Here is a 23,291-nt window from a genome sequence, read left to right as displayed (position 1 = left end):
GGATGATCAATGTCTCATTTTTTTCTCCATTTGGATAATGTAGATTGGAATTTTATCACTCTGTTCCATATGCTTGGCAAATATCAGAGGGATATATCCCCCATATATTCTACAGAGGAACTAATTATCCTGTGACTTCAAATCATTCAATCATTTTTCACAGCATCACTTAATATCTAGCAAAGACCCTGCCACTGATTCTTTAATTGCAAAGTGAATAGGAAATGATGCTATTATTAAGAACATCCCAATCAAAGGGTAATTTTTGCACAATCTTTACATTATTTTGGTAGTTATATAATTATCCTCTTTTGAGAAAGAGAGTAAAGGCAACTCAGATACATCTCTGTTAGGACAATAACCTGGAAAGCTTTCAAAAGAGCTTTTAGTGAATTATTTTGATGGGGGTTCAGTGAGAGAGAGAGAAAGAGAGAGAGAGACAGAGAGAGAGAGAGAGAGAGAGAGAGAGAGAGAGAAAGGGAGAGAGAGAGTATCTCTATATATGCATATGCACATTTTGATCAATTTTATCTTATTTTATGAATTTCCCTTCCTTTTGCACTCATAAGGTTGCATTCAACCATGCCAAACTTTCTTATTCTAAGTAATTGTGGACAATCTCTCAATAAATCTTCCCTAGTGACTACTCCCCATGCACCAGAGAACTTTCTTTGGCTCATTTCATAGATTCAGTTGTTACACTCAAAAATGTGTATTTGTAGTGGAGTCAATATGGTATACTAGAGGAAGCACCCAGTTGAATTCTCCCAACATTTTTCTCCAAACAACTTTAAATCAATATCTAGTGTGGCAGAGTCAACAAAAGGTCAAGGTAAAACATTCGTCCAGTCCAAGACAACTTATAAGGAGGGAAGGAGACATCTGTGACATGGAAGTAGAAGCTAACATAGAGATAGAAACCACACAAATGGTAGGCTTAAGTGGTGGCAACAAAAGCAATAGAAGCTTTGGGAGCTTTCAAGTCAAAGATGGTAAGGGAACATGACAATATATCATTAAAAAATTACAAGGGACTCTAATACTGGCATTGGATGCAAGAATGGAAACTCTTCAGCAACTCAAATACCTCAAATCATTTTCGAGTCTTAGTTCAAGGGTAGAAAGGAGCAATTTCAGTCACAAGGGATCAGGAATCATAAGGAGTTCTTTTGCTTTCAGTCCCAAGGGAGAAGAGAATCTGAGAAGGACTGATTGTAATCCAGAGATAAGAGGCCTTTCCTGAATAAGGCTCAGAGCATAGATCTGAAAAACAGTGATAACATTTCTCCCTGGATCACACCACATTGCAATCACTTGAAAACTCCCCAAATCCCAGAACTCACTTTGAAAACAGAAGAGCAAAAACCCTAAAAGCTTGTGAAACTATCCTTTCCTTCCTACATCCCTGCCCCAACCTTGGAACATAGCCCAAAATTTATACAAATTCAAAGTCAAAAAAATGAGCAACAGTAACAAAAGAACCTTATCCTAAAAAATGATTATGGTGACAGAAAAGATCAAGAACAAAATTAGAATGAAGTCAAAAGAGTTACAAGCAAAGCCTCAAGGACAAATCTGAACTGGACCCAAAACAAACAAAAATTCTTGGAAGAGCTAAAAATTATTTTCTAAGCCAAATAAAATTAGTTAAAATAAATAAAATTTAAAAATGAAAACAAAGGAAGGAAATCATGAAAAGATAAGAAAACTGATTACATTTCCAATTATGGGAAAATGATACCCATAACTTCTCAGATCTTTATCATTATTAGACCAGTTAGAAGATGGGTGAGAAAGAGAATTTCTATGGGAGAAGAGGGAAGGGAAAGGAAGAATGGCGTAAATTAATTCACATATAAGTGGCACACAAGGAAGAGATTTTACAATAAAGGGAGAAATTATGATGTTGGTGGATTATAGGCAATGCTTGAACCTAACCCTCATCTAAATTGGTTCAAAGAAGAAAGAGTATATACCTGCTTAATTGGTTTTGGAAATCTATCTTTCCCAACAGAAAAGTTGAAAGGAAGTGGATAAGAAAAAGGAGTGAGAAAAAGGACAAATAAAGGAAGACAGTGATAAGAAGTGAAATAGATTTTGGAGGGAAAGGTTAAAAAGAGGGAGGGAATAAGAAGAAACAGAAGAAATAGCATAAAGGGAAAGGAACAGCTAGTAATCAAATCTGTGAATGTGAATGAAATAGACTCATCCATAAAACAGAAGCAGATAGCAGAAGGAATTAGAAATCAGAATTCAACACTATGCTGTTTACAAGAAACACACTTGAAACAGGAGATACACAGAGTTAAAAAAGGACTGGAGCAGAATATAGTATACTTCAAGTGAACTAAAAAAAGGGAGTTGTAATTTCTTAGCCAGTACCAGATGTAATCATGATCACAGATAAAACAAAAGCAAAAATAGATCTATTTAAAAGAGATAAGCAGTGAAACTACATCTCACTAAAGGGTACAATAGACAGTGATGTAATATCAATACTAAACACATATGCACCAAATAGCATAGCATCCAAATTATTAAAGGAAATGTTAAATAAAGCCAGGATAAAACAGTAAAACTTTATCATTTATGACTAAATTAGACATAGATGCAAAATGACTAATATAGAAATAGGTTGTACATGACCACAGATTTATAATCTATTTCAAATTTCCTGCTTTCTCAAGATGGGAGATGGGAGGCTGAGAGGAAGAGAATTTGGAACTCTAACTTATTTAAAATGTTACAATTGTTTTTACATGTAATCGGAAAAAAACCAAAATATATTTAAATAATGTGTAAAAACTATATCATTGGGGGACCTCAATCTTCTCCTCTCAGATTTAGATAAAACTAATCATAAAATAAATAAGAAAGAAATTATAGAGATGAATAGAATCTTTGTAAGTCATATATGATAAAACTCTCAAAAAAACTAAATGATAATTGAAAGTCTCTCTATGGCACCTTCACAAAAATTGACCATGTCATTAGGACAAAAACATCTCAGAACTAAGTGCAGAAAAGCAGAAATATAATGGTTTACAGACCATAATAAAATATATATTATATTCCATAAAGGGTCACAGAAGCATAGATCAAAATGAATTGGAAACTAAATAATCTTAACCTAAGGAATGAGAATGTCAAAGAACAAATCACAAGAAGTATATAAAGCCTCCACACAGAAAAATGCAGATCTAAACAACTGGAGAAATTTAAATGTTTATAGAAAGTTTGAGTTGATATTATCAAAATGAAATTTCTACCTAAGAAAATTTATTTAGTCAGTGTCATATCAAACTACTCAATGATATTTTATCTGGAAAAAATAATAAAATTCACCTTTCACCTGAGAGGAAAAAAGTCAAGAAAATCAAGGGAATCAATGAAAAAATGTGAAATCAGCCTAGTAACACCAGATTTCAAATTATAATACAAGACAGTAATCATGATAAAAATCTAGTACTGGCTAAGAAATGGAATGGTGGATCAATGGAATAGATTTGGTACAAAACACACAGTAGTAAATGACCAAAGTAATCTTGCATTTGATAAACAAAGATTCAAGCTTTTGGGATAAGCACTGACCATTTGACAAAAAAGGAAACTAAAATGAGACAAAAGTATGGAAGAAATGAGGAATAGACCAGTATCTCACAATGTTAATCAAAATAAGGTCAAATGGGATAAATAATTTAAACATTCTTCTTCATATTCTAAGTTTTCAAAAGAAGTCAAAACTATGGAGTCATAGAAAACAAAGTTCTAAATAATCATTGATTAAGAATTGCAAATTAAGTCAAATATCATGTCATACCTATCAGACTAGCTAACATAGCAGAAAAGGAAAATAAAAAATGTTGGAGGGAATGTAGATAAATGGGACAATAATGTACTGTTGGTAGAGTTGTGAATTCCTCCAACCATTCTGGAAAACAATTTTACATTATGCCCAGAATGCCATAAAACCATACATAATCTTTGACCCATCAATACCACTATTTAGGTATGTATCCCAAAGATATCAAAGAAAACAGAAAAAGATACATTTGTACATAAAATATTTAAAGTAACTTTTTTTTGGTGGCAAGGAATTGGAAATCAACAGTACGCACATCAATTTGGGATTGGCTGAACATGTTGAAGCATGTGAATGTGATGGAATATCACTGAGCTATAAGAAATTACAAGTAAGATCAATTGAGGAAAATCTGATATGTTATGTATGAATGATGTAAAATGAAGTGAGTAGAACCAGAAAAATATTATATAGAGCAACATTAATATTAAAACAATGATTGATTATGAAAGACTTTAACTACTCTGATCAAGACAATGATACAAGACAATTCAAAAAGACTCATGATGAAAAATGCTTTTCATCTCCAGAAAGACAACTGATCAATTCTGAGTAAAGATTGAAGCATACTTTTGAAAAAAAATTTCTTTAATTATTTTAAGTGTTTTTTTGCAATGGCTGATATGGAAATATGTTTTGAGTGATTTCAAATCTATTATCAATCTCATCTTGTTTATTTTCTAAAGGTTGGGGGGAGAAGGAGAGAATTTGGAACAGCATTTAAAAATGAATGTCAATATTTGTTTATATGTAATTGGGAAGTATTTAATTGAATAAATTAAAATCAATTTTTGGAAAAGGAGTGTATTTGTTCTCCCTCAGATCTGATTTGTGGCAAACCTACTTTTTCTGGTCATAAACTGTTCTTAAGGAGACCTTTTATGCTAGTTCTTGAATGGAAGATATCATTGGTAAAATGTTCCACAGTATTTACATTCAGCATTTCCATCCTTATTGCCCAAATGTAACATTCATTGTTCTGTATTGTGGAGGTCCACAAGGCCCAGTAAACACCACAAGGAAAATACTTCAATTTTTCCATATTTCATTGGCTCTTAGATTTCACTTTTGTGTGTATAGTTTCTCTTTCTTTTGCTATAGATCATAACTCATGTATACCTTTTTATCCTGTGTAATTCCTAGCAATGTTTACCCTTAATTCCTTTGCAGGAGATTGATTCATCATGCTGAAGACCTTACTTTTATTCTTTTTGCATTTCATGAATACCAATGCAATACTTAGAATGTCTCTATTATCACTTGCTCACATTATATGACCAAATTATTACTGAATCATTCATTTCTGGAATAATAGCTCTTATGCCACATCTTTCACAGAGGTCATTATTCCAAAGGTGTTCCAGTTTACATATGTCCACCATTCATTTCTCTGTTGTCTTTTTTGAAACTTTGATGCTTTGGAGAATGCAATGTTTTTGTAACATTATAGATCCACAAGGAAAAGGGGTGTGTATGTAAGTATGTGTGCATGTGTATGGGTGTGAGTGTTTGTCAGAGACAAACATTAAAAACACTATGAAATCTCCTTTCTTTTTCCTGAATACTTCTGAAACTTTATTATCTATATGTGGCATCTGTCCCATATGGAGAAACTGAAAGATTAATTCAATGAACTGGCCTTCCATGTGTGTATCATAATTTGGATAATAGGTATTTTTTTGCCTTTGCTTTATTGATTTGTTAGCTACTCACTTTTGAAGAATCATGATTCTCATTGAGGAGACCTAGCTTTTCCCAATAGACATCATCCAATCATTCCCAATAATATCATCCAAAGTAAGAACTGTGAATTCACAATGTGGAGAAGTTTAACATTCTTATGTAAATATTCCCTCTTCCATTTGCATATTTGCAGAACATACTCCATGGCAGTGAAAAACATTTTAAAGAGTTTTTTCACCTTTTGGGGCCTCACTGGATATTAATAATCAAAGTTATATTTGTGATACATTTATGAAGGAATTCTATATGAACTTAAGATATGTATGAGAGATGCTTTGTTGAAGGTCACATTTGCTCAATGGAGTCAAGTTATTTTTACTTTATCATACCAGAAACTGTTTAAGATCTTGTGTTCACTGTAATTTTAGTAAAATATGTTGCTCAAAAGAAGTCAACTGCTAAAGGAAGTCATTTGCAAATGTGGTAGTCATTTGTGGTAGTGATCTTTGAAAGAGTTGCTCTGAATTAGTTTGTATTAGGACATTTTTTCCTAGAAGAAAAATAAACCTAGGTAACTGTAAGTTCCTGGTCACAACATTTTCATCAACTAATAATACAGAACCTTGTTTTATGTGTATTTCTGTTTAAAGAGATGTGTGTGTGTGTGTGTGTGTATGCAAAAGTTACCACAGAATCTATACTTTGTTTGCTTTTCATGTTATTTAAGATCATTCTCAATATATTTATATATGATTCTCATTAGGTTCTATAAAGATGAGAAAGTATTCATATAGGTTAGTAGTTATTGATTAGTTATTAATCACTTTTGAGAGTATTAATTTTGTCCATATTTTTAAATATGTTTGATAACTTTCTCTCCCATAGAGATCTTGTAAGATGAACCCTTAATGCTTTTGAAGTTGTGTTGCCGTCAGCATGGATTTCTTCTAAGTGTCAGTTTCATCTTCTTAAATGTCATTTTAATGGCCTCATAAAGCATATTGGGTAACTGAAGTGGTTCCATTGTGATTGATGATGCAGAGAGATTATCATAGAAATGCTAATAATTTCTCTGTTTTCCATCTATTTTTCTCCTGCTAGATTCATTCATAGATGCTCTTGACTTAGTTGGTCCTAATACCAAGATGTTTGCAGAATTATGGGTCCTCCAAAGACTAAGTTCACAGAAAACAGATGCAGTCCTCAGAGCCTGATTTCAAGAGAATCAGTTTCCCTGTTGAACTAGTTGTCTTTACCCTGCAATTTTAAACTTAGGAAATCATTAAGACAAAACTTAGGTATAGCTGATGTTGAGGGTTTCTCTGAATATGGCTAACAGGATCCTCAGCTCTCACAAAAGTATGCTGGATTTCACCACCATTCACTCTGGGTATCTTTTCTGTGCCTTTTTTTAGCTCCCTTTAATGTGTTGTTTTTCCTGATAGATTATAAATCTCCTAGAGGGCAGTTGGCAGCAAGTCTTTAAATTTTTTTATGTCCATTGTTTTTGCATATAGTATTCACTTAAAAGATGTTCATTGACTTGACTCAATATCATTACAGAGTAAAAAAAGTCAAGGACTCAGAGGAGACCAGGAACAGATCCAGAAACATAAAGCTCTCACACATCCTATCACATCTCCCTAGAAAGGAACTAAACTTGAAGCATATATCATTCTGGTGAATATTTCTTTTTCTTCAAGAAAGACAGTACCACATGATGATTTAAACTCCCCTGAAAAGTAAAAATGTTTTGAGATTGCTAAACAACTAATCTATTTTGTATCAAAGTTACATTTCTGAAGAACTTACTGATTTTCCTTCTCAAATATTACACTGCAGGAACCATAGGGACTATCCTATTTTTTCTCCAAAGGAGTTCCCTGCATCATAAATACTCAGGGGTCTGCAAACCTTTTCCAATGGAAATAGAGATGGTAGTGATAATTACATTTTGATAGAATTAGTTTCCTTTGTAATTTGATGTATCTTACTCATTTAAAAAACATTCTTCTAAGAAGGGGTCCATAGGCTTCACCAGACTGTCAAAGGATTCCATAATCAAAAAAAAAAAAAACCAGTAAGAATCTTTGCAAAACTAGAAGATCTAGTTGCTGAATGATTGGATGTGGAAAGGAATGAACAAAAAACTTATTAAATATTTAAATAAATCCCAAGTGCTGTACTGACTGCTTAGTGAAATAAATGTTAAATCAAAAATAGCCCATACTATCAAATGGCTTAGGTGGAGAAAAAACAGAAGAGAATGGTACCAAGAAATGATTTTCTTTTTTGGAAAGTTACAAGGATAGTTAAGTGGAGCTATATGTGAGTAGACTGATATGTGGTTTTCAGTAATATTTACAGAACTGATTTAATTAATCATTTGTGATAATTACATTCTATAGAGTCACCACAAACACTGAATTAGTAGATATTGGAATACAACTTTTAGAAGAAAAATAAGGTTAAGCTACTGTGAGCTTCTGTTCACATTTCATCAACCAGTAATATAGAACCTTATTTTATGTGTTATTCTGTTTAATGACATCTTTGCATTTGTGTTTTTATGTATGTGTGTATATGTGTTTTGGACTTATATACAAGGTCTGCACAGAAGTAATGTTTTTGAATGTGATACTGGAGATTTTTGTGAATACCTTGGACATCAAGTCAGTCAAATTAGTCTATACTTAAAAAAACAATTCAGGCTATTCATGGTGGGTCAAATATTGAGGCTGAAATTTAAATACTTTGGACATATAATGAGATAGAACTCGCTGGAAAAGACCCTGTTGTGGGAAAGATTAAAGGCAAAACAAAAAGGGGATAGTAGAGGATGAGCTAGATAGATAGTGGCATAGAAATAATGAACATAAACTTGGACAGATTGCAAGAGATAGTGGAGAAGAGAAAACCTGGTATGCCAAGGTTCTTGGGATTACAGTCAGTCATGACTGAACAACAACAACAAAATATTTCTTACAAATAATTTTATTCAGTTTTTATAATAAAGCAATTATTATAAGAATAGGATTTTAAGTATTGTATTCTGTTATGATTTTTACTATTTCAACTCTTTGATTCATTCATACATATACACACAATACACATAAGCATCTGTGGAACCAACCCAGAATATTTCAGACATCATTCAAATGTTCTACCTCCAAAGGACTGGCATAAGGTTCAGGCTTTTCTCTTTAATATCCATGGATTTTCAGGTCTGTGCACCCTTATGGGTTTGCCCTTAAAACTACATTGATATACACTAACAATGTTGTCAGGTCTTTCAAAGATTTAGAGCAAAAATTTTGGAGGCAATTTGAATTTATAGGTTCATTTGCCAATGTCCTTTAAAATAAGCCAGTCTCATCATCATTACTATTTAACATAATGCTTCCCTCTTTAGAATTAGCAGGTATTTTTAAAATTCTACTGCAGCCTCCTGATCTGCAGAACCTGCCTTGGCTGCAAAGTTTAACATTTTTCATGCTGCAACACCTTTGGGAATGTCAACCTAGTCAGCACTAGCCAAGGGTCATTTTTTTGGCTTTCATTCTCACAATAGTGTAGTCAACTACATTTTGTTTTATTAGTAATCATGAATTCACAAATGTAGTCATTTTTCCTTCTTTTAAAAGTTTCATCATATTAATGATTAGCAGATGAATATGATGATCAGAATATAATAAGCATGGTGTGAAAATGATATGTATCTACATATTATGTATAATATTATATTATCTATTATACTGTTTATTATGTTTAATATTATGTATTAAGATAGTATCCTTCTTAGATGTAGATAGTTGATGGAAAGATAAGGAAGAATAGGGAAAATTTGGGAAAAAATAGTTCCACTGAGAAAAGGTTCCTAGGTTAAAGAGGAATGAAGAGTTCTTTCTCTATATGTCTAATTATTTAAAAGTCTGTCATAAGAACTTTGAAGATAATATTGGGAAACTTTGATTTCTAGAATTTTTTATTTTCTAGAATGGGACAAATGTATGTTGCTTAGTTTTTGAGCATATTGCAAAGATGATAGAAATTTGGATTTTGGTTTATCACATGAGATAAACCTATAGGTTAGTACATCTGAGATTAGAGTTCATAGGAGACCTTCATCAGATATCTTATGGGATGAGACTTCTTTTGGGGTCTAGGAAGTTTATTCTCCTTTGAAGGAGCTTTCTCGAGGAAGACGAGCCTTGGACCATTGCTTAGAAGAGCTAACTCAAAGAAGGTTTTTGCTTTCACTTTTCTCTGCATGCCCACCTACAGTCTAGGAGGTCTGTAAAGACTAGCCAAAGAAACTATAAAGTATGGGCTTAGGGTTTCTATTTTTGCTGGAAGGGCAAAATTCTATCTCATCAACTCAAAAGTAGGGCAGAAATTTGATATTAGAGCTTCAGTGGGAAAATGTGTCTCAGATTTGAGAATACATCCCCGTTTAGCTTTTTAGTAAATTTTTCTTACTGAAAGTTAATAGAGTTCACCTTGGGTAATTTTTACAGTATATACTTCCTACTTTACAATACCAATAAAACATTAACACACCACCATAATGCTTTGTTAAAAACCAACAAAAAATAAAAATAGTGGGATCCTTTATTCTTCATTGTCCTAATTGTGTGACTATGAAGATTTTGTATTGCTTTAAAAAATCTTTTATGAAAGTCTTCCTATTCCCTTCACATGTTTTCATCAAGCATACTTTCAATATATATATATATATATATATATATGTATATATATATGTATACATATATATATATATATATATATATATATATGTATACATATATATATATATACAGAAAAAATCATAAGGAATTTATTTAGATGAGAATATGGGCATATGGCATATGGGTCAATAGCTGCTGATGCCTTCTTATTTGTCTTTTTTAAAAAAAATACCATCTGTCTTTTCTACTCTTTGGAAATCTTTCCCTCAATGAGTTATTTTGAAAATAGATTTTGAAGGGCCTTAAAAATTTTATTGCATTCTGTGCAAATTTCTTCTGCACAGATTTCCTAACATAGAAGCAAGCACCAAAACTTTTGAAGTGTCACTCAAAAATTTAATCATGAAATCAGCACATATAAAACATCATCTTTGTGCAAAGACATCTTAATAATAATTCATTTTATATAGTAATTTAAGGAAAGGAAAACAAAGCACTTAACTCATAATTGGTATTATACCAACTTTTCAAAGAAGAAAACCAAGGTTTAGAGTAATCAATTTAGTTACCTATGGTCACTTGCACAGGGTCACAGTAGGATCTGAATCAAGATCTCCAGGTTTAGTACTCTTTTCACTTCATCTTGATGCTTATGAAATGTGCCACACTAGTGCTTCATCTCCTTAAGTGTCACTTTTGCTTGTGTATATAGTATATCTTACATCTAAGTCCAAGGTCATTGTCTTAGAACTGGAAATATAAAGAAATGCACAATGTATTAATTGGTTAATTTATTATTATTAGCTGCTGATCTTTTACCCTAAGCTAATATGATCAATGTATTCATTTGTTCCTTGCCTTCAAATGATTGGACATAGTTACTTGATCTAAGCTCATCTTGAATTTCTTAAATTGGCAAGCTTTGACATTTTATGCTAATATTTATTTAATACAAGCTCTGCATGGCTACTGGTACCCTTTTGTTGAATGAATGCTAGTCAGTGCTTTAACAAAGGCAGTGTTTGCTGCCTTCATTAAAGCCTCAAGTGCCCATGAGTAAACATAACCTAAGACATGTGACTTTTCCACATAGTTTGCATGCCATAGCATGGTCTTAGATTTAATTCATTTTTAAATTTAATTCCCTTTTAAATCTGCAATCATAGCTGATACATGTTATTCTTAGGATGTTTTTCTTCCAAGATTATAACTGAAATACTAGATAGGTTTTTGTTTTTAACACTGCAGAATTGAAAGGTTTTCTAGTAGTGTGAAGACACTTAAACAAGAGAGAAGTTCTTGGATGTTTAAATATTTTGACACATTTTAAAAAGCATCCAAAATGGCAACACTCTCCAAACACATGTACAAACAAAAGTCCATTGAATTGCTTCATAGGGTATGTGAAAAGCCATGTATGGCATATAAGTAAAAGTGAAAGATACACAGAAATATTAAGGAAAATGTAATCAAAGCTATTAAAGACATAATTCTCACTTCCAGAGTACCTACTGTTACCCACCAGAAATTGATTCAAAATTTAAAAATTAAAAAGTCAATTAATATAAAAGCTATCGAGCATTCAAATGAATTTACATGGAAATTTAATCATTTTATATCTACCCATATGACTTTTTTTCTTCAAAGAATTATTTTGGAGAGCATGGGATATTCTCAATTAAGTTAACAATTTCTTTGGTAATATGATCTACTTTGAATTGTTTACATAAGAAGTGTTCACTGAATGCTTATAACATGAAGTGAAAAAGTGACCTGTATTTAATTTCTAAATTAGAATTAGATAGGAATTCCTAAAAAAACCATAATATTTTAGACTATTACATGAATCATATTCAAAGAATTATGTATTAAACATAAATTTTAGAAGTATGTTTTTATTAATTTCCTAATTTTGCCTTTTGTTCATTTGTTTGGTTTTGCCTATGGTTTGAATATGATCTTATTTTTTGTTTCATATATTTATTTGATTATTTCTTTTGATTGCTGGTTAAGTTCATAAAATATTTTTACTTTAAGAATATATTTCTCTGTTGTTTTTAGAGCTTTTAGATTTATAACGGTACTTTTCACTATTGTTGTCAGAATTCCATGACTTCTAAGTGCTAGGATTCTGAGATCTTCAATTCAACCTGACCTGGATATTAGGGAAGGTCTCAGGAAGTGTTGTATCTTCAGGAGGATACAATTAAAGTTTTGTGACTCGGTTAATTTTGCCAAGCCCTTTAATACACATAGATTGGCCTAAAATCTCTAGCAATTTGCAATCCAGTCTAATGCACAAAACTTTATTAAATATGCACAAAAGAAAATCACCCATCAACACTGTAACTCCAGAACCCCACCATTCTGCCACACAAAAAAAAAAAATCTTTACTGGATCTTTCTTTTTCTCTTCTACAGTTGTAATCTACAACTACTTCTTTACAAATTTGCGTGTCATCCCTACACAGGGGCCATGCTAATCTTCTCTGTATCGTTCCAATTTTAGTATATGTGCTGCCAAAGCGAACACTACAACTACTTCTTAAGGGTCAAGTTTTCAAATTAGAGAGTCAGAGGCTCCCTTGATACCAAAAAAGTGAGAAAACTGAAGAGAAAATAGGGGGATATAATAGAAAGAAAACAAAAGGTAAGAGGGAGGACAGAGACAGACAGAGAAAAACTGTCCTGATCCCATTTTTCAACTATTCTGCCTTTTTTGATGATACTAACATTTATTATGTTTACTTAAAAAAAGAAGTTGAGGGTGGCTAGGTGGCATAGTGGATAAAGCACTGGCCCTGGAGTCAGGAGTACCTGGGTTCAAATATGGTCTCAGACACTTAATAATTACCTAGCTGTGTGGCCTTGGGCAAGCCACTTAACCCCATTTGCCTTGCAAAAACCTAAAAAACAAAACAAAACAACAAAAAAAAGTTGATTGATGTATTTTGTTTTTACATCACAAATATTTATAGATTACCCCTACTTTGGAACAAAGTAAAACATTTAAGTAAAGTTAATAATAAAATTACCCTATCTGAAAGTCCATGCAACAGTTTATATCTTCAGTTTCCCTTTTACCTCTCTATTTTTAAAATAAACTGAAAATTTACTTTGTTTCCTTCTTCCCCAAACTATATTGGGAAAAAAAGAACAAATTTATTGTAACAAATGTGCAGTCAAGCAAAACAAATTCCCTTAATAATTACATATATATGTGTGTGTGTCTCACTATGCATCCTCACTTGTGCTGTTATTTATTACTTTTTTCCTTAATAAATTTATAATCAGTAAACTAGGGTCAAAGTTAAACTTCTCTGATTGTTATTTAAAGTACCTGATCTCTTTCTGTCTTTCTAGTCTTCTTAAATAGCACTTCCTCTACACACTCTAGGCTCTAGCCACAGAGGTCTCTTTGTTGTTCTCATTAAGACCTTTGCCTTGAATAAAATGTTTGACCTGGAGTCAGAAAGACTTGAGTTCAAATTTGGCTTCGGACACTTTATAATTGTGTGACCTTGGGCAAATCACTTAACCTGTGTTGCCTTAGTCTACTGGAGAAGGAAATGACAAACCATTCCAGTATCTGCCAAGAAAATTCCCAGGACAATATGGACCATGGAATCATAATGGGGCAAATACTACTGAATGACTGAATACCAACCACTATGTAGAATCAAAGGACAGAAAAAAAAAGAGAAGAAATTAAGCAGCAGTAAATAAGGTCAAAATGTTCAATTCTGCCTTGAGTTTATTTTATTTCAGAGGGCTTATTTTCTATTATTGTAAAACTATTCTACAGTTACAAAATTCAATAGTATTACTTCCTCAAACTATATGGATATCTTGAATAGGACATATTAGCCTATCTTTCCCTATGATAAAGAAATTAGTGACAGTGCAGAGAGGATGAATAAATTATACTAGGGTACTTTAAAATCCTCACAAGTTCCATTAAAGATATTTGTGCCAGGAGACTTGGCAAAAAGAAATACTCTGTGCTTGACCTACATTTTTGACCTAACCTTCCTGCAAAAGTAGTACTTAGCATTTCAGGAAATTCCCATGAAGCTACTCTGATTCCAAACATTTTCTTTGCCTGCCTCTATAAATATTCTCCTAAGGTGTATAATGATTTAAATTGCTTGTAAGGTAGACATGATGTGATCAATAGAAGGGAACAAATATTTATTAAGTGTCTATTAAGTGCCAAGGATTCTGCTAAACTGAATGAAAGTGATACAAAAACCTATGTGTCTGTGTGTGTATATGTGTGTATACATTTATATACATATACATATACTTATATATCATAGATTCAGATGTTTCCCTTATGTCTGTACAAGTATTACAAATTGTCATCAAATTATTCCATTTCCATTCATTATAGGAATACTGCTATACTATTTGTACATTTTACTAGATTACAAGCTCCTTGAAGACCTGTATCATGTCTTATTTCTCTTTTGTATCCTTATCCAGCATCTGTCTATTAGAGATATCATAGTGTTCTGTACAAAGAGAGAACTTCATATATGTTTGTAAAATGATAAAAAATAAGCATGAATATATTTGTCTACTTATGATTATGACAGATTCATCAAAAATGGATTCCTAGAATTAGGGTTCTTTTGTATCAATTCTTGTAGAAAGTCTTCAATGTGCTTTTTATGGAAAAGGAAACCATTAATGCACATATTAACAAAATGCAAAATGAAATATTAAATAAGGAGAATGGAAGGAAGCAATAAGTTTAAAGGTCAACTTCAGAGAAAAGTTTTAAAATTGGGAGGAACAGTAAGAAATTGTCTGAACCAAGCTCAGATAAATAAAATAAGTCCCAGGGAGGTTATGGGATCTTCCAAAGATCTCATAGCTGGAAAGTGGTAGAAAAGACTTTGAAGAAGCATCTTGATTTTTAATTCAAAGATCTTTCCAATATGCTAAACTCACATGGGAGAGAAAGGGAAAGGGGACAGATATAAAGAAAGAATAGTAAGTGAGTGGAGGGAAGGAAAGGCTATGAGTATCCAAGAAATCTGTATCTAAGCAAATAAAATGGTGTCAGATTTTATTTAGTTATCTAAATTGTCTAAATTACAATGAAACAATGAAATAATCAAATTAATAGTCAACTTTCCTTGAGCATATTTACCCTGGAGTCTGAGTTCCTGATGGTAGCCTGCTGTTTTTTTTCACTGATAGTTCCAGGATTAGGCATCAGAGAATATACATTTGGTCGAAAAGTTCATGGAGCTTTCTCTACTGGTTTGGTTGCAAAATTTTTCCAGTATAATTTTGAAGCAGTTGCTCATTGTTTCCCAATCAGGTCACAAAGGCCCATTATCATTCCTCCTTAAGAAAATGTCAAGCAAGTGAGAGTCTATAACTTGGAGTTTGGAAGCCCTGAGATCAAATTCTGCCTCAGATACAAGCTATGGAAGATTAGATGAGTCATTTAACATGTTTGTTTCAATTTCCTCTTCTGTAAAATAGGTATAATAATGTTTCTCAGGGTTATTTTAAGGATCAAGATAATAGTATAAAATTCTTTGGAAATCTTAATGTTCAATTGATTTTCAGTAATGTCTCACTCTTTGTGACCCTATCTGAAGTTGAGTTTTTTTGCCTCTTTTAATTAAATTGTTTATTTATTAAAGAAATTATTTGAGCTTTACAATTTTTCCCCCATCTTACTTCAACCCTCCCCACGGAAAGCAATCTGTGAGTCTTTACTTTGTTTCTATGTTATACATTGACCCAAATTGAGTGTGATAAGAAAGAAATCATATCTTTAAGGAAGAGACAAGAAGTCTAAGAGCTAACAAGATCAGACAATAAGATATCTGGGTTTTTTCCCTAAATTAAAGGGAATAGTCCTTGAACTTTGTTCAAACTCCATGGCTATTTATCTGCATACAGATGGCATTCTCCTTTGCAGACAGCCCAACATTGTTCCTGAATGTTGCACTGATGGAAAGAGCAAGTCCTTAAAGGTTGAACATCACCCCCATGTTGTTGTTAGGGTATACAGTATTTTTTTGGTTCTGCTCATCTCACTCAGCATCAGTTCACGCAAATCACTCCAGGCTTCCCTGAAATTCCATCCCCCCTGGTTTCTAATAGAACAATAGTGTTCCATGACATACATATACCACAGTTTGCTAAGCCATTCCCCAATTGAAGGACATTTACTTGATTGCCAATTCTTTGTCACCACAAACAGGGTTGCTATAAATATTTTTGTACAAGTGATGTTTTACCCGTTTTCATCATCTCTTCAGGGTATAGACCCAGTAGTGGTATTGCTGGGTCAAAGGGTATGCATGTTTTTGTTGCCCTTTGGGCGTAATTCCAAATAGCTCTCCAGAAAGGTTGGATGAGTTCATAGCTCCACCAACAGGGTAATAGTGTCCCATATTTCCCACATCCCTTGCAACAATGATCATTATCCTTTCTGGTCATATTGGCCAATCTGAGAGGTGTGAGGTGGTACCACAGAGAAGCTTTAATTTGCATTTCTATAATAATTAATGATTTAGAGCATTTTTTTCATATGGCTATGAATTGCTTTGATCTCCTCATGTGTAAATTGCCTTTGCATATCCTTTGACCATTTGTCAATTGGGGAATGGCTTTTTGTTTTAAAAATATGACTCAGTTCTCTGTATGTTTTAGAACTGAGTCCTTTCTCAGTATCTGTAGTTGTAAAGATTGTTGCCCAATTCATTACATTTCTTCTCGTCTTGGTTACAGTAGTTTTATCTGTGCAAAAGCTTTTTAATTTCATATAATTGAAATCATATAGTTGAATTTTGGAGATGTTCTCCAACTCTTCCTTAGTCCTAAACTGCTCCCCTTTCCATAGATCTGACAGGCAAACTAGTCCTTGATCTTCTAATTATACTATTGTTTTTTTATGTCTAAGTCCTGTAACCATTTGGATCTTATCTTGGTAAAAGGTGTGAGGTGTTGGTCTAATCTAAGTTTCTTCCATACTAACTTCCAATTATCCCAGCAGTTTTTTAAAAAGAGGGAGTTTTTATCCCAATAGCTGGATTCTGGGTGTATCACACAGTAGATTACTATAATCATTTCCTGCTATTGCACCTAGTCTATTCCACTGGTCCACCACTCTATTTCTTAACCAGTACCAAACAGTTTTGATGTCTGATGCTTTATAATATAATTTCATATCAGGTAGGGCTAAGCCACCTTCTTTTGCACTTTTTTTTATTAAGCTCCTGGAAATTTTTGACTTTTTATTTCTCCATATGAATTTACTTACAATTTTTTCTAACTCATTAAAGTAATTTTTTGGAATTTTGACTGGTAGGGCACTAAACAGGTAGTTTAGTTTTGGTAGAATTGTCATTTTTATTATATTACCTCTACCTATCCATGAACAGTTGATATTTGCCCAGTTATTTAAATCTGATTTAATTTGTGTGAGAAATGTTTTATAATTTTTTTCAAAAAGTTTCTGAGTCTGTCTTGGCAAATAGACTCCCAGGTATTTTATATTGTCTGAGGTTACTTTGAATGGGATTTCTCTTTCTAGCTCTTCTTGCTGTATCTTGCTAGACATATATAGAAAAGTTGATGATTTATGAGGGTTTATTTTATAACCTGCAACTTTGCTAAAATTGCTAATTGTTTCCAGTATGATTTCTTGGGATTCTCTAGGTAGACCATCATGTCATCTGCAAAGAGTGAGAGTTTTGTCTCTTCCTTCCCGATTCTAATTCCTTCAATTTCTTTTCCTTCTCTAATTGCTGAAGCTAACATTTCTAATACAATATTGAATAGTAGTGGTGATAATGGGCACCCTTGTTTCACCCCTGATCTTATTGGGAATGACTCTAGCTTCTCCCAATTGAATATAATGCTTGTTGATGGTTTCAGATAGATACTGCTAATTATTCTAAGGAACAATCCATTTATTCCTACACTCTCTAGTGTTTTTAGTAGGAATGGATGCTGTATTTTGTCAAAAGCTTTTTCAGCATCTATTGATATGATCCTATAATTTCTTCCAGATTTGTTGTTGATATAATTGAGTATACTAACAGTTTTCTAATATTGAACCAACCCTGCATTCCTGGGATAATCCTACTTGATCATAATGTATTATCCTAGTGATAACTTGTTGTAATCATTCTGCTAAGATTTTATTTAAGATTTTTGCATCTATATTCATCAGGGATATAGGCCTGTAATTTTCTCTTCTGTTTGAACTCTTCCACCACCATATTGGTTTCATTGAAAGAGTTAGGCAGAGTTCCATCTTTCCCAATTTTTCCAAAGAGTTTATATAGAATTGGAACAAATTGTTCCTTAAATGTTTGGTAGAATTCACTAGTGACTCCATCAGGCCCTAGAGATTTTTTTCTTGGGGAGTTCAATGATGGCTTGTTGAATTTCTTTTTCTGAGATAGGGTTGTTTAGGTATTTAATCTCATCTTCATTTAACCTGGGCAACTTATATTTTTTAAAATATTCATCAATTTTACTTAGATTATCAAATTTATTGGCATAGAGTTGGACAAAATAATTTCAGATTATTACTTTAATTTCCTCCTCACTGGTGGTGAGTTCACCTTTTTCATTTATGATACTAGAAATTTGATTTTCTTCTTTTTTTAATCAAATTGACCAGTGGTTTACCAATTTTATTGGTTTTTATTCATAATACCAACTTTTGGCTTTATTTATTAATAGAATAGTTATTTTTTGCTTTTGTTTTATTAATTTCTTTAAGTTTTAGAATTTATAATTTGGTATTTAATTGGGGATTTTTAATTTGTTATTTCTCTAATTTTTTAGGTGTACATTTAGTTCATTGATTTCCTCTTTCTCCAATTTATTCATGTAAGCATTTAAAGCAATAACCTATCCCCTGAAAGCTGCTTTGAGTAAATTCCATAGGTTTTTGGTATGTTGTTTCATTATTATCATTATCTAGGATAAAATGGTTAATTCTTTCTATAATTTCTTTTTTGGAACACTCATTCTTTAAAATGAACTGATTCAGTTTCCAATTGGTTCTGGGTCTATATATCCTTGACCCAATATTGCATTTGACTTTCATTGCATTGTGATCTGAGAAAGATGTATTCACTATTTCTGCCTTTCTGCAGTTGATCATTAGGTTTTTATGTCTTAGTACATAGTCAATTTTTGTATAAGTTCCATGTACTGCAGAGAAAAAGGTATATTCCTTTCTATCCCCATTCAATTTCTTCCATAAGTCTATCATATCTAGTTTTTCTAACAATTTATTTACCTCCTTAACTTCTTTCTTGTTTATTTTATGATTCTATTTATCTAGATCTGAGAGCGGGAGGTTTAGGTCTCCCACTAGTAGAGTTTTGATATCTATGTCTTCCTGTAGTTCTTTCAGCTTCTCCTCTGAGAATTTGGATGCTGTTCCATTGGGTGCTTATATATTCAGTATTGAAATAGCTTTATTATCCATGGTACCTTTTAGGAGGATAAAGTTTCATTCCTTATCTCTCTTAATGCTATCTCTTTTTGCTGCTGCTTTGTCTGAGATAAAGATTGCTACCACTGCTTTTTTTACTTCAGCTGAAGCAAAATATATTTTTCTCCAACCTTTTATCTTTACTCTATATGTATCTCTCTGCTTCAAGTGAGTTTCTTGTAAGCAGCATATTGTAGGATTCAGGTTTTTAATCCACTCTGCTATTCGCTTACATTTTAAGGGAGAATTCATCCCATTTACATTTAAAGTTATGATTACTAATTCTTTATTGCCCTCCATGCTATTTTCCCTCTGTATTTTTCCCCTTTCCCCCCTTTATCCATATTCCCCAGTATTTTGTTTCTGAATACCACCCCTTCTGCTTCTTTGCCCTCCTATATCACCCCTCCCCTTTCTTTCACCTTTCTCTTTTTCCCTTTTCCCTTCCCTTCCTTTGGTTAGTTCCCCTTGCTCCCCCCACTTCCCCTCCCTTTCTCCATTCCCCCCCTCCTCTTTTCCCCTTTTAATCCTTGAAAGGTTAGATGTTTTTTTAAGTTAACTAAATATGTGTAAATTGACTTTAAACCAAGTATGATGAGAAGAAGATTCAGGTGTTTCTCCCCTTTTTCCCCCTCTATTACTATAGGTATTTTGTACCTCTTAGTGTAATGAGATTAACCCCATTCAATCCCCTCCCTCCTCCCATCTCCTTCCTGGCCCCCTTTTAAATGAGGTAGTGTTTTTTAGATCATTCTATCTGAGTCATAGAAAATTCTGAGTATCTGTCACTTCTAGCTAATTCTGTCTAATAGAGTTAAAATTTTTGAGAGTTATTAGAATCTTTCTACCAGGTGGGGTTAAAGCCAGTTACATCCCTTTGGATAGCAGTCTCATGGATATGTCATGAATGTCCATCACTTCTGACTAGGTATATTCTCTCTGTTAGAGTTACAGTTCTCAAGATTTATGAGAATCGTTTTCCCCATGCTGGAATATAGCCACTTTCAACTTATTGGATAGCAATTTTTTTCTGCCCTCTTTTTTTGTCTTTTTTTTTACTGTTTCATGTGTCTCTTGAACCTCCTGTTTGATATCCAAATTTTCTATTTAGCTCTGGTCTTTTCATCAGGAATTTTTGGAATTCTTCCATTTTGTTAAATGTCCATCTTTTTCCCTGGAAGAGAAGGCTCAGCTTTGTGGGATAGTGGATTCTTGGCTGCATTCCAATCCCCCTTGCTCTTTGAAATATCTCATTCCAGGCATGTCAATCCCTTAATGTTGATGCAGCCAGGTCCTGCATGATCCTTACTGTGGCTCCTTGATATTTAAAGTGTTTCTTTCTGGCTGCTTGCAGGATTTTCTCTTTTATCTGATAGTTCTGGAATTTGGCCACAACATTCCTTGGTGTTTTCATTTTAGGATCTTTTTCTGGAGGGGATTAATATATTCTTTCAATAACTACTTTGCCCTCTGGTTCCATGATATCAGGGCAGTTTTCCATCACTAGATCCTGTAATATTAAGTCCAGGCTTTTTTTTTTCTCTTCAATATTTTCAGGAAGTCCAATAATTTTCAGATTGCCCCTACTAGACCTATTCTCAAGGTCAGTGGTTTTGCAGATGAGGTAGTTTACATTTTCTTCTATTTTTTCTATTTTTTTGGTTTTGTTTAACTGGCTCTTGCTGTCTCGTGGAGTCATTAGTTTCTGCAGACTCCATTCTTTTTTTTAGAGAGGAATTTTCTTCTTTAACCTTTTGCAACTCCATTTCCAATTGGTCCATTCTACTTTTGAAAGAGCTTTCCATTTGACCAATTGAGGTTTTGAGAGAATTATCTTCTTTTTGCGTTTGCTCAGTTGAGGATCTGAGAGAATTATTCTCATTTTGTATTTGTCCAATTGATGATCTGAGAGATTTATTCTCATTTTGTATTTGTCCAATTGTATTTTCTAAGGATTTGTTTTCTTGTTGCAAGGTATTAATTGTCACTCCCAAATTTTCCAGTTGATTTTTAAACTCCTTCCTTATTTCCTCAAGGAAGTCTTTCTGTGTTGAAAACCAGGCCATATTCTCCTATTCTCCTCAGAGGTTCTAGGTCTCTCTGAGTTAGGGTCTTTCCCTTCCAATAATTTTTCTATGGATCCACCTTTCTGCTGACCCTTCTTCATTTTGCTAAGACCTTGAGTTGGGGGAGGGGCTGGTTCCCAAGGGCTTGGGATCAATAGAGGCTTTACTCACTGCATGCAATTTCTCTGGCTAGCCAGTAGGAGGTGATGGTTGCTTTCTCTTGAGTGTCTGTGACCTTGATTGAGGCCTTCTCCCTTAGCTTGAAGGGAGGAGTTGGAGCTAATGAATCCTTTTGCCTTCAATCAATGGTGGGCTTTGCCCTGGCCTGAGGTCATCCCTGTCCCTATTGTCAGCTGGGCTGTTTCTTCTGTTCACACATTTGTGCCTGAGGAAGAAGTAGCCTGCAATTGTTTGTTCCAGGAAAAGGCCTCAGCTGCAATGGAGGCATGGACTCAGAGTTCTTCAGATCAGAGGAGCCCAGGGATGGTGTCCACAGCTCTCCTGCCCCGGAACTCTCCCCCCAGCCCTGTTGGCAAGCTCCAGAGGGTCAACATGCCCCTCCTCCCCAGTTCACTCAAGCCCCTGCCATCTAGCCCCACTGCTGATCCAGCAGGTCCAGCTCTGGGGCCCTCGGACTCCCAGCTCCAATTCAGCTACTAATCTGGCTGATCTAGGGCTGATCTGCCCTCTGCGCCCAGACTCAGCCGCTCGAATTCGTCCAGTACTGCTGAGGGAGACAAATCCTGAGGTAGATGTTCTTTCTCCTGGCTCTTCTTTCTGGGTTTTGTGGGTAGAATTTCTTTTAAGAGGTTTGTTTCATATGATAGATGGGGAAAGATCAGGAGACTTTAGAACTGTGCCTGTCTTCTCTCTGCCACCTTGGCCGGAAGTCCTGAAGTTTTCTTTGAAAAGATAGTGTACTAGTTTATCATTTCCTTCTCCTATTCATTTTACAAATGAGAAACAGGGTTAAAAGATTTGCCCAGGGTCAGCCAACTAGTAAGTGTCTATAACCATCTTTGAAGCCAAGAAGAGTCTTTCTGAACTCAGGCACTCTATCCACTGAGCCACCTAGCTGCTCCATGGAAACCTTGACGTGCTATATATAAATGTTAGCTATAATTATTATTTATTCATTATTATATGATCAAATATGAAAATTTTATGTGAAGCTATTTGTGACTATAATCAATTATATGAATATGTTCGTAATTAGAGTAGAATAAGTAAATATTTTTAGGCCAGGACCTCATTATTTCTCACCTGAACTGTTAATTAGTTTTCCTGCACCCAGTTCCTACCTTCATCAATTCATCTTCCACATAGTTATTAAATTGATACATCCTAAGCATAAACCTGCCCAATACATTTCTATTCCTTAGAATTTCAGCTGTTCCTTACTTTGACTCTTAAAATCTTTCACAGTCTGACTTCATTTGGCCTTTCCAGGTTTGTTTTATCTTGCTTTCCTTCACCCACTCTTATCTAACCTGACTGCTTATTGT

The 23,291-nt window shown here is 33.6% G+C and overlaps 1 non-coding gene across 1 annotated transcript; it reads right to left on the bottom strand.

Annotated features, from left to right (window-relative positions):
* Positions 1 to 12,659: 12,659 nt before the first annotated feature.
* LOC141515667 (U6 spliceosomal RNA) lies at positions 12,660 to 12,766 on the bottom strand. Its single transcript, XR_012476426.1, has one exon. It is a non-coding gene; the product is annotated as a U6 spliceosomal RNA (small nuclear RNA).
* Between the last annotated feature and the right edge of the window lie 10,525 nt (positions 12,767 to 23,291).

This window comes from Macrotis lagotis, chromosome 2 (assembly GCF_037893015.1).
Source record: "Macrotis lagotis isolate mMagLag1 chromosome 2, bilby.v1.9.chrom.fasta, whole genome shotgun sequence".
Classification (NCBI taxonomy): domain Eukaryota; kingdom Metazoa; phylum Chordata; class Mammalia; order Peramelemorphia; family Peramelidae; genus Macrotis; species Macrotis lagotis.
Note: the sequence above shows the minus strand (reverse complement) of the source record. Positions and strands in the feature narration are given on the sequence as shown.